At 43.5% G+C, this 11073-nt stretch overlaps 1 non-coding gene across 1 annotated transcript; it reads left to right on the forward strand.

Moving 5' to 3' along the window:
- Positions 1-9273: 9273 nt before the first annotated feature.
- TRNAC-GCA (transfer RNA cysteine (anticodon GCA)) lies at positions 9274-9345 on the forward strand. The gene has a single exon. It is a non-coding gene; the product is annotated as a tRNA-Cys (tRNA).
- The last annotated feature ends 1728 nt before the right edge of the window (positions 9346-11073 follow it).

The raw sequence follows: 11073 nt of genomic DNA on the forward strand, positions 1-11073 counted from the left end.
ATGATACATACTACTCTTTGTCAGAGATAGCATAGCATAGCATAGTGTTAGTAGCACAGTCATGTCCAACTCTTTGTGACCCAGGGACTGTAGCCCGCCAGTCTTCTCTGTCCATGGGATTCTCCAGGCAAGAATACTGGAGTAGGTTGCCATTTTCTTCTCCAAGGGATCTTCCTGACTCAGGGATCAAACCTGGGTCTCCTGCATTGCAGGCAGATTCTTTATTGTCTGGACCACAAGATTATTCAATAAGATAGTCTACCAGACTTCTTCAAATTCTTAATAAAATTATATTCTAGATGCATGGAGTTGGAAAAGGAACTGAAAAGAATTTGTGGCCATACTTAATCTACCTCAATTCCTAGCTGGTTGGCCTTAGGTGTGTTTAGATAACAGGAGGAGGCCATTCTAAGAAAGATGGAAGATTGTTGTCCATGAACTTATTAGAAAGAACAGTCTTACAGCAATTAAGAGCAAGAGCTGGGTTTGAATATTCCAGGTGATAGTTCTGTGTCTTTGCATAAGTTGTATAACCTCCCTGTGTCTTGGTATTCCTATTGTTAAAAGGAAATAAAAATAGAACTCTCTTCCTAGGGCTGTTGTAAGAATTAAATGAGATAACGCGTGTGAAAATTTAGGAACTGACTCACGGTGAACACTCAGTACAGGAATACCAAGTAGATTGAGGAAGAGACCAGAGGCAGGGTGTCCAGCCTGCCCTTGAGGTCAGGATAACGTTACAAAGGCAGCATTTGACTCTGGTGATGATGTTTACCTATGGCAGTAGTAGGACCCTTTTAAACATTTTAAGAGTCTTTTGTGGATGAAACGTTGATTTTTTTTTTTTTGCATCCCCGTATCAGAAGCAAAGAAGGTTTTTATTATAGTGATAGCCAGCTTAATGAGTTCTTTTGACATAATAAGTCCTTCATATAACGTGTTCAACTGTAAAGTATTAATATTCACATCTTTTTGTCATTTGATCACTACTGTGAAAATAATTAGAAACCATTTAGTCAGAGTTGGTCATGCATTCAATAAATATTCACGCAGCATTTGTGATGTGCTGCGCTCTTTGCTTAGGTCTTGGGGGAAACAATAGTACTGGGAAACAGGAATGAACAGTCTCTGTGCTTACAGAAATTTCAGTAGAGAACAGACATAAAATAAGCAGGCAATTACTGTCCAGGGTGATATTATACATGTTTGTTGGAGGAAGTATGGGGCACTAATGGTGCTTGTAGGAGGTACTCCTGACTCAGCCAGGGGAGACAGACCAAATAAAAAATATTTCACTTCCAAAATAAAATAATCTAAATGGATATCTGAAAGATAAACATGAGTGAACAAGTTGATGCCTGAAATTCTGCCACGAGTCAAGACTGGTTTGCTTAAATAGTGGATTTATGTTGAAGAGTAGTGAAGAGAATATTGTGTATTTGATGGGGAAATCTCTCATTTCTGACAGCTAGACTAAGGCAATAGCCAATTGACTGGGACCTAGAAGTGACTAAACAGTAATACAGTAAAACTGACCTAGAGAAAGTAGCCCAGTAGGTGATCCAGAGAGATAAAAGAATGGGAAGAAGGTGAGATGAAAGGGTAGCTCATTTTTTGGGATATAAGTGTGCAGAAAAACAAAGGGTGGCCCCAATGAGAAAAACAAGTGTCAGATGACATGGGATCTGCTCTTGATGTGGCCATTAACCCCCTTTTAATATGTGAGGTTGGATAAGAAATATTCCCGCTCAGAGACTGGTTTCTCCATCTGTGAGGTGTGTGGTTTGGACTATTTACAATGAGAAAGAGGGTGGTCTTGTCTCTGTTCTGCTGTAGGACAGAAAGTGAAAGCGGTCAGACTGGATGAATAGTATTCTATTTCAGTAAAATTATCTCTCGATCCACAACCTGGACAAAGTACAGAGGATTTTAGGGTCTGATGTTGAGCAGGTGAGGTCAGTAGATACCATTTCTAAAAAGGAAACAAACCTTTTTGGATTTATGGTTGGTCTTTCATTATTCACTGAAGGTTTGCAGAGGAAATCACACTCTGATTTTACTTCGTTGCCCATCCTTCTGCTCACCTCCTTGTGTTATAGGGAACTCATGTGATAAAATGAGTCTGGAGGAGCAGAACCCAAACCAAAGCTAATTGATTGCAAATGGTAGCATTTCGTGTCTCAGTGTGGGAATTCTTTCAGAAAATGGAGATGCACCACATTTATTATTTTGTCTCCCTGGCACCCATCCATTCTTCTTGGAACAGTAACCTTCCTTCTGTTGGCACATTGATTGCCCCACTCTAGTCATGTGGTTCCAATGTGGGCCAGAGATCGTGTCCCTCACCATTCGTGTAGAGTTGGATACATCACTCAAGCCAGGGCAAAGGGAGATTCTGCAAATTGGAATTAAGAGAAGGGGCTCAGTCCTCTGAGAGAGACTTCCCTCAGTTGGTCTTCCCTGGTGGCTCAGCAGTAAAGAATCCACCTGCCAAGTAGGAGATGTGGGTTCAATCCCTGGGCCGGGAAGTTCCCCTGGAGAAGAAAATGGCAGCCCACTCCAGTATTCTTGCCTGGGAAATCCCACAGACAGCGGAGCCTGGCAGGCTACAGTCCATGGGGTCACAAAAAATTGGATTTGACTTGCAACTAAACAGCAACAACCCTCTCAGATGGCAAAACTGTGAGATGGAGCCAGAAACTGCAGGTAGCCATGTCCCTTGCTATGTTGAGTGAGCCCATCTGTAGTAGGCAGGCGGAAACGAGAGGGAGACAGATGCGGGGGGTGGGGGTGGGGGCAGCGAAGGGACAGGATAAAGGGGAGAACAGAAGGATGTCTACCTCGCTGCATCCTTGTGTCTATTTCCATTGTCCTGGAGGCCCAGCTACACCTTTCCCCTTGTCATATGAAGTAATACATTTGCTTTTTAACATTTTTAGGTTTCTGTTCCTAGCAACTGAAAAAGTACTGTCTGACCCAGAAATCCTGAGTTGTCTCTTGGAGGCCACTGTGTCCAGATACAAGGCTACTCCTGGTCCTGGGCTTCTCAAAGGTCCAGCTTCCCTGGAACAGCTGTTTACTTCACATGTTGTTTCGTCTATGTTTATAGTTTGCCAAGTGGAAGTTTAAATTGTCCTTCACAATGACACTTTGAGGGGGACAGGGCAAGGCAGGGTTATCCCTATTCTGCATCAAGGACACTGGGGTAAAGTCACAGCACGACTCACCCCAAATCACATAGTTTGGGAGAGGAAGAGCAAGGTCTTGAACCCAAGATATGGCTAGGACTCTTTCTACTATGCTAGGCTCTCTGTCCACTTGGGCAAGAGCATTGGGCTGGCTCAGAATATGTTGCTCATTCATTCACCAAATACCATGGAGCCTGCACTAGGCCAAGCACCCTTCTCAGAGCAAGGTACATTGTTGGACAAGACACAGACTCTGTCTTCACAAAGCTGATGATCCAGAATGGATAAGACCAGTAAACAGGCATTTAGAATAAAGTGTGGTCGATGTGGTGGTAGGGGAAGTACAGGGTCCTTCTGCAGCTGATGAGAGGGGCATTGAACCTGAGCTGAGTTAGAAGAGGCTTCTCAGCAGGATCACTGGAGCCCATGTGGCACCATTTTATGAATCAGCAAAGCAAGATGCCTTTCCTCAAAACACGTGACAACCAACTGCTGGAAAATTGTCATAAAAATATGTAAATCTGTAATATCTATGCTGTGACACATCCCAGGTATGTGCAGTGTGCAACCTGCACAGCCTTGTGAGGCACCTGCTTCCCAGGGAAATCCGATTTAAGCTGAGACCCAAAGGCTAAGAGTGAGTTAGCAGACTCCCTACCTGGAGGCCCAGGCATAAACTGGGTCTGCTGCCAAACTATTTATTTATTTAGGTAACTCAGTCCTCCCATGGCTGCTCTTGCATCCCCATGGACATATTTTCCCTTCACCCGAGCCTGGTCTCCCGGGGAGCCCAGAGCACTCTATCCCTGCGGGTCATACAATCTTCCCAGACCTGTTTGTCTACCGGAGACTAGGTTTAGGGTTTGTGTTTCTGGACTACAGCCGTCAGTCGTGCTTAATTCAAAAGGGAAGAAACCCCAAGAGAAAACCTGATCCTCTCTGGGAGGGGCTAGCCTGGAAGGTGCAGTGTATGAGGGCCTGGAGCCTTCTCCTGATTGGCTGCTAATTATGCCATTCCTTGGACTGCAGGTTTTTTGTTTTTGTTTTTTAACTGTGGTGTTTTCTTAGCTCAGAAAGAGAGAGAGATGAGAAGGGAACATGCAATCCTGTTCTTAGAATCCTAAAATGTTAGGCCTGGGGGAAAACCTCACAGTATGCTCTCCTCTCCCAGCGTTCTTATCTGTAAAAAAACAAACAGAAAATGTAGGCTGAAAGGGGAGTAGAAATGGTTCATTTTTATAAGAGAAAACTGGAGAAGTGTCAGCAAAGGACAGGGACAGTGCTTTCTCTTTGTTTTAATAATAGTGAGGTTCATGTATTGATGGAATGTTTATGAATCTCAGATCTTTTATGTTTATGAATCTCAGATCCCCAGCTGACAGGGGAAAATATTTTCCTCCCTGGATCAACTGTACCTGTATATAAAGGTAGAGTCATATTTGGATGTCCTGAATGTCTTGATCATGAAATGAATTCAACTTTAGAGATTTTTACTGGCCCCTATTCCTACATTCTGCTACCTATCACAATGCTTGCTATGTCATGTTTCATTATGTTATATTATGTTGTATTATTCCTGAGTTCACTGGAAATTCTTTGCATCCTACACCCCCACTTGTTCATGCCTCTCTGCAGGCTCTTCCAGGATTGTTTTCTGGAAGCTGTTATAATGTTAGGCTGTTCATCTTTTCATGTGTTTATTAGCCATCTGTATGTCTTCTCTGGAGAAATGTCTGTTTAGGTGGGAGAGAGGTGGGAGGGGGGTTAAAGAGGGAGGGGACATATGTATACCTATGGCAGGTTCATGTTAATGTATGGCAGAAACCATCACAATATTTTAAAGTAATTATCCTCTAAAAATTTTTAAGTATCAAAAAACTGTGAGATTAAAATGAAAAATAGTATTTGGTTCATTTTGTTGGTAGATACAGTAAAAATCCATTTTGGGGGGAGAAAAGAATGTTAGGGTGTTCAAATGGGAAGAACTTTAAGGAGTGTCTGGCCTAGCTCTGCAGATTATAGCCAAGGAGCACAGGCCCACAGGGGCATTTCGTGACAAAGGTCAGCCAGGGAGTTAGAGGCAGAGCTTGGGTGTCATGCTCAGTATTCTTTCTGCCACAGACACTATCTCTTTTGCCAAGTGGTGAGGTTGAGATGAATTCTGGCATGCTTCTGAAAAGCCTGCTGTCTTATCTCTTCCCACTACAAATCCCTCTTTCCCAGTTCCTTCCTCTTTTCCCCCATTTCCCTCCCAAATTTGACTGTGATCCAGGAGCTACAACAGGTGTTGGGCCTGCCTCTCAGCAAATCCTAACTCTTGGCTGGCATGGTCCTGGGGGTGGAGCAAGCCCTTGTGCCACCCGGTTGGCTGCCAGATAAGTTTCAAGGTCTCTCTGGTAAACTCCAAGGTCAATTCTACTAAAAGGTTCCTTCCTCCTTGGTACATTTGGTGATTGGCATGAAAGAAATATTCAAAAATCTCCTCTGAGCTTCCTAAGGGGGAGGGATATTATACTGGAACCTTATCTTGAGCTTCTTAAGGATTTTTCTTTGTTGTATTAAGCTTGACCCAGTGTTAGTACACAATGTGTGCTAAGTCGCCTCACTTGTGTCTGACTCTTTGAGACACTATAGACTGTAGCCCATCAGGCTCCTCTGTCCATGGGATTCTCCAGGCAAGAATACTGGAGTGTGCCCTTTCCTCCTTCAGAGGATCTGCATGACCCAGGGATCAAACCCATGTCTCTCATGTCTCTTGCATTAGCAGGCGGGTTCTTTACCACTAGCACCACTTACAATGGAGGCTAGTAAAACATGCCTTGTTGTTGTTCAGTCGCTATTAATGTCCAGCTCTTTGCAACCCCATGGACTGCAGCACGCCAAGTTTCTCTATCCTTCACTGTCTCCCTGAGTTGACTCAACTCATGTCCATTCAGTTTGTGATGCCATCCAACCATCTCATCCTCTGTCGTCCCTTTCTCCTCCTGCCTTCAATCTTTCCCAGCATCAGGGTCTTTTCCAATGAGTTGTCTCTTCGCATCAGGTAGCCAAAGTATTGGAGCTTCAGCTTCAGCTTCAGCATGAGTTCTTCCAATGAATATTCAGGATTGATTTCCTTTAAAATTGACTGGTTTGATCTCCTTGCTGTCCAAGGGACTCAGTCTTCTCCAGCACCACGGTTCAAAAGCATAAATTCTTTGGCACTCAGCCTTCTTTATGGTCCAGCTCTCAAATCCATACATGACTACTGGAAAAAGCATAGCTTTGACTATACAGACCTTTGTTGGCAATGTGATATCTCTGCTTTTTAATACATTATCTAGGTTTGTCACAGCTTTTCTTTCAAGGAGCAAGCATCTTGTAATTTCACGGCTGCAGTCACCGACCACAGTGATTTTGGAGCCCAGGAAAATAAAACATGCCTTGTGTTGACAATAATGGTGATAAAAAACTTACCAGGATATCTGAAACCTTCTCAGACTCAGTCATTCCACTGGAGAGGGTAGGGCTGCTATAGTGCCTAGGGTAATACTTTTTATAGGCTCAATAAATATTTGTAATAAATATGTCAAATGTGCCTAAGCTTGAGCTTAAATTGTATTCACTTTTTGAATTCACACAGGTGGGTACATGCCTGTGCGGCAGGAATGGGGAGTACCCTGCTCAGATCTCCCACACAGAGAGCCTGCCAGGAAGAGTGTTGTTAACTGACAGCCTCTGGCTGTAACACCTTCACAGTGTATTGTGGTGTTTACACCACAGTCATGCTCTCCTTCTCTTTCTCTCTGTCAGTGAGCACTGCAGACATGCTAGAACCAAGCCATTGCTGCCTAACATGGGGATCCTCCAATGGTCAGTCTTGTTCTGTGGCATTTGATTGGCCTGGCTCAGACTGTCTCAGAGCTGCATCAGTCTGAGGCTTTTCCTGCTCAAGCCTCCTTCCTTCTTCCTTTCCTTTCAAAGGCATCTCTCTTGCATTGCAATTTATGGCTCTCCCACCTATTCCTCCTTCTCCTCTGTATCCTTCCGAGATATTTTCTCCTAGTAAGTCTCTTGCATTTCTTGCTTCATTTTGACATCTGCTTCCCAGAGGACCCAAACAGGCACTTCCACCTTAGTGGGCCCAACTCAAAAGTCTATTTTTCATGAAGACCTTAGGTCTCTTTGGGCAGGAAACTCATCCTAAAAAAAGCAAGGAGTTAGGCAATTGTGTCCAGCAACAGAATCGTCAGAGTCAAACACAAGTGAGTCAAAGTTCAACCGGTTCTAGGTTTATCACTCACATTTGCTTCCTGGCCTCACTGCAGCCCTGTCCCTACCCCACCATTGGTTCATGCTTAGTGATTTATGGAGGCGAATGCAGGTGAGGAGTAATCAGCAAAATATAGAAGAGCTGCTTCGCTAAAAACTCTGCAAGTTAAAAAGGCATGCATGCATGCATGCTTAATTGCTCAGTCATGTCTGACTCTTTGTGACCCATGGATTGTAGCCCACCAGGCTTCTCTGTCTGTGGGATTTCCCAGGCAACCCATTCCCTTCTCCAGGGGATCTTCCCAACCCAGGGATCAAACCTGGGTCTCCTGTATTGCAAGCTGACTCTTTACCAGCTGAGCCCCCAGGGAAGCCTCTGCAAAAGGCATAAAGAGTACCTACTGAGAGCTCATGTAGCACAATGGTGGGAGAAAAGTGTTCTTCTCTCCTCTGCACAATTCATATAATGGATTCTGTAGACTGGGGACTCAGGAAGGTTAGCATCACCTGGCATCTCATAACCCAGTGAGTGAGAATCACTCTTTGGGCCTCTAAGAAATTAAGAGATGCATTTCTCAAGGAGCTAGGGTCCTTTATTAACAGGTGGAGGCAATAGCTTGCAAAACTACATACAAACTTGAATTACAGATTATCAGAGAAAGGGACTGTGGATATCATTTAGTCTGCTGATTCTCCAACTGTGCCCCAAAGACATACTCAAGGGCCCAGGGGGAGGAGAGCTACAGACAAAATATAAGTGTATGGAAGCCCTTTAGAGGTTAATTTGATGCAAGAGGGTTTTCAATAAGAATAAGAGGATTGTTGTTGTTCAGTAGCCAAGTCGTGTCCGACTCTGTGACCCCATGAACTACTGCACTCCAGGCTTCCCTGTCCTTCACTCTGCAGAGGAATGAATTAGTCTAGGTCCAGCAGCTAATAGAGGAAGAGCTAACATGAGAATCATGCATTCCTGGCCTCCTGTGTGCTTTCATAAGGGACTATAACTGATACTTTTGTGATGTGGAAGCTGTGAGCAAATTACCAAGCACGGAAAGAATTCAGGGGTCATGGTGTATGTTTTTTCTCTATATTCCTACTCCTGGGAGAGAGGCAGAATGGATCTGCCTTTTGGATGCAATTAGGTGACTCTAAATAAATATATTCTTTCTAGAGTCTGGTTTTCATTATTTTTATATCCTCAGGCTCACAAGTCAGCTGAGGCAGAGATGTGGACAAAAAGACCTAATGGAAGGAATATGTTTACTTCTAATTTAGAATAAGAACAACCACACCCCCAAGATCAAACTTCATGGAAACTTCCACTGCCCTGCAGTAATGTATAAGAAAGCATTCTAAGAGATATTTAACATGCTCCTGAGAAAGGATTCCATATTCATACAGTGGGGATGGGCAGTGGGGGGATGTTTCATTTTATATCTTTGTCATGGAGATTCATGTCGTTCATAGAAAAGTCTTGAAGAGCTCTGAAAAAGATGTCTCCTTACCCTTAACCCAGTGTTTTGCAAACTTGTGTATTGATGGAAACTTTTACTCATGGAGTATCTATTATTACTGTACACAGAACACTTGGGAAATGCTGAGGTGAAGACTACTGACTGGGAAGAGAGGAGGTCTGGATTGTGGTCCTGGCTCTGCTGTAACTTGCATTTTTCATCTTCTTTGAACTTGAGTTTGCTCAGTTGCAAAAGGAGAGGGTTACAATCAATAATCTAGAGAGTGAAAAGGACTACCATTTATTGCACATGTACTCTGTGCCAGGCACTGACATGCCATCAGGGTCCTTAGAGGGGCCCCATGCTTGGTATTAGGAGATTCCCTGGTGGCTCAGAGGATAAAGCGTCTGCCTGCAATGCAGGAGACCCAGGTTCGATCCCTGGGTTGGGAAGATCCCCTGGAGAAGGAAATGGCAACCCACTCCAGTATTCTTGCCTGGAGAATCCCACGGACAAGGAGCCTGGCGGGCTACAGTCCACGGGGTCTCAAAGAGTCGGACATGACTGAGCGACTTCACTTCATTTCATGCTTGGTATAATCTGCTATCATCATCTTGAAATTCTTTCTTCGTTCATTCATCCATTTATTTGGCTACATCAGGTCTTAGTTGTGGCATGTGGGGTCTTCATTAGATTATGTGAGAGCTTTTGCTGTGGTTCAGGCTTTCTGGTTGTGCCACATGCGCTCAACAGTTGCAGCGCACAAGACAAGCTCCAGAGCACACGGGTTTCAGGAGTTGCAGCATGAAGGTTCAGCTGCTTCTCCGCATGTGGGATCCCAGACCGACCAGGGATCAAACCTGCATCCCCTGCATTGCAAGACAGACTCTTAACCACTGGACCACCAGGAAGTCCTTTGAAATTCTTAATAATTTTTAAACAAGGGGTTTTGCATTTTCATTTTGCACTGGATCTCATAAAATAATGTAGCAAATTTTGTAGCTTTTTCTGTGTGCATGTATATATGTGTATGAGACAGAGAGATTATATCTCTCATCTTTACCTCAGTCTAATATATGTGTATTAGTATTTGTAATATACAGATATCAGGGCAAACATTCTATAATTCTAAGATTCTTTTGTTCTTCAAGCTACTACTAGATCTATCTTACTGTTCAAATAACAGAATAACTATATTGATGCCACTCACTGTCTAAGTGAATATCTGGCTAAATGAATTAGTGACCAATGGACTAGATGTCTGTGAATGCTTGGCTAGATGACCGGGAATGTGTGAGTATAGAAGCTAGATAGAAGTGGAGTCCAACAAATCTGATTCTGCCATTTACTAACCATGTGACCTGGGGTTGACCCAGTTAAGTTTTCTTGGTCTCAGCCTACCTCATCGGTAGAGTGTGAGGGTTAAATGTAATATCAGGGGTCCTCAACCTCCAGTATCTAATGCCTGATAAGCTGAGGTGGAGGTGATATAATAATAATAGAAATAAAGTGCATGATAAATGTAATGCAGGAAAGCCCCTTTGCCCCTAGTTTTGATGTTCTCCAAACCATTCTCCATTCTGCCATGTAGTGATTTCCATGGGCATGATTATGTCATGCCCACAAAACTCCCCGAATCCTATTTCTTCCAGGATAAAATTTTGTACATCTTAGATATCATTCAAGGACCTCCTGTCATACAATCAGCAAAAACGAATAGAGGCAATATATTGGCAATTTCCTGCCAATCCAGTGGTTAAGAATCTGGGCTTCCACTGTAAGCGGTGTAGGTTCGATTCCTGATTGGGGAATAAAAATTCCACATGCCACAGAATACAGCCAAAAAAAAAAAAAAAAAAAAACGGAGCAGGAAGACCAGTTAGAAACTTTTTCACAAGTTAACCAAGTCAGAACTGAGGACTGGAACCAAAGAGGGGAGGTGAAGAGAAACACAACAGCTGTGAGAAATTGGGAAGGAAGTCTTAGTGACTCATAGGATGTAAGTGCTGTTGAGAGAGGGAGGAAATTTCGAAGACTGGTTTGAGCAGGAATGAGATCCCAGTGGCAGCCTCTTTTCATAGGAATTTCCTCAGCTTATTAGTTTTGTGAAACAAAATCAAAGTGGCATAATTCCTCTAGTGCCACCCCGTCCAACCCCACTCTTGGCACTATCCAACACC

The sequence above is a fragment of the Bos taurus genome, chromosome 15 (genome assembly GCF_002263795.3).
Source record: "Bos taurus isolate L1 Dominette 01449 registration number 42190680 breed Hereford chromosome 15, ARS-UCD2.0, whole genome shotgun sequence".
Taxonomy (NCBI): domain Eukaryota; kingdom Metazoa; phylum Chordata; class Mammalia; order Artiodactyla; family Bovidae; genus Bos; species Bos taurus.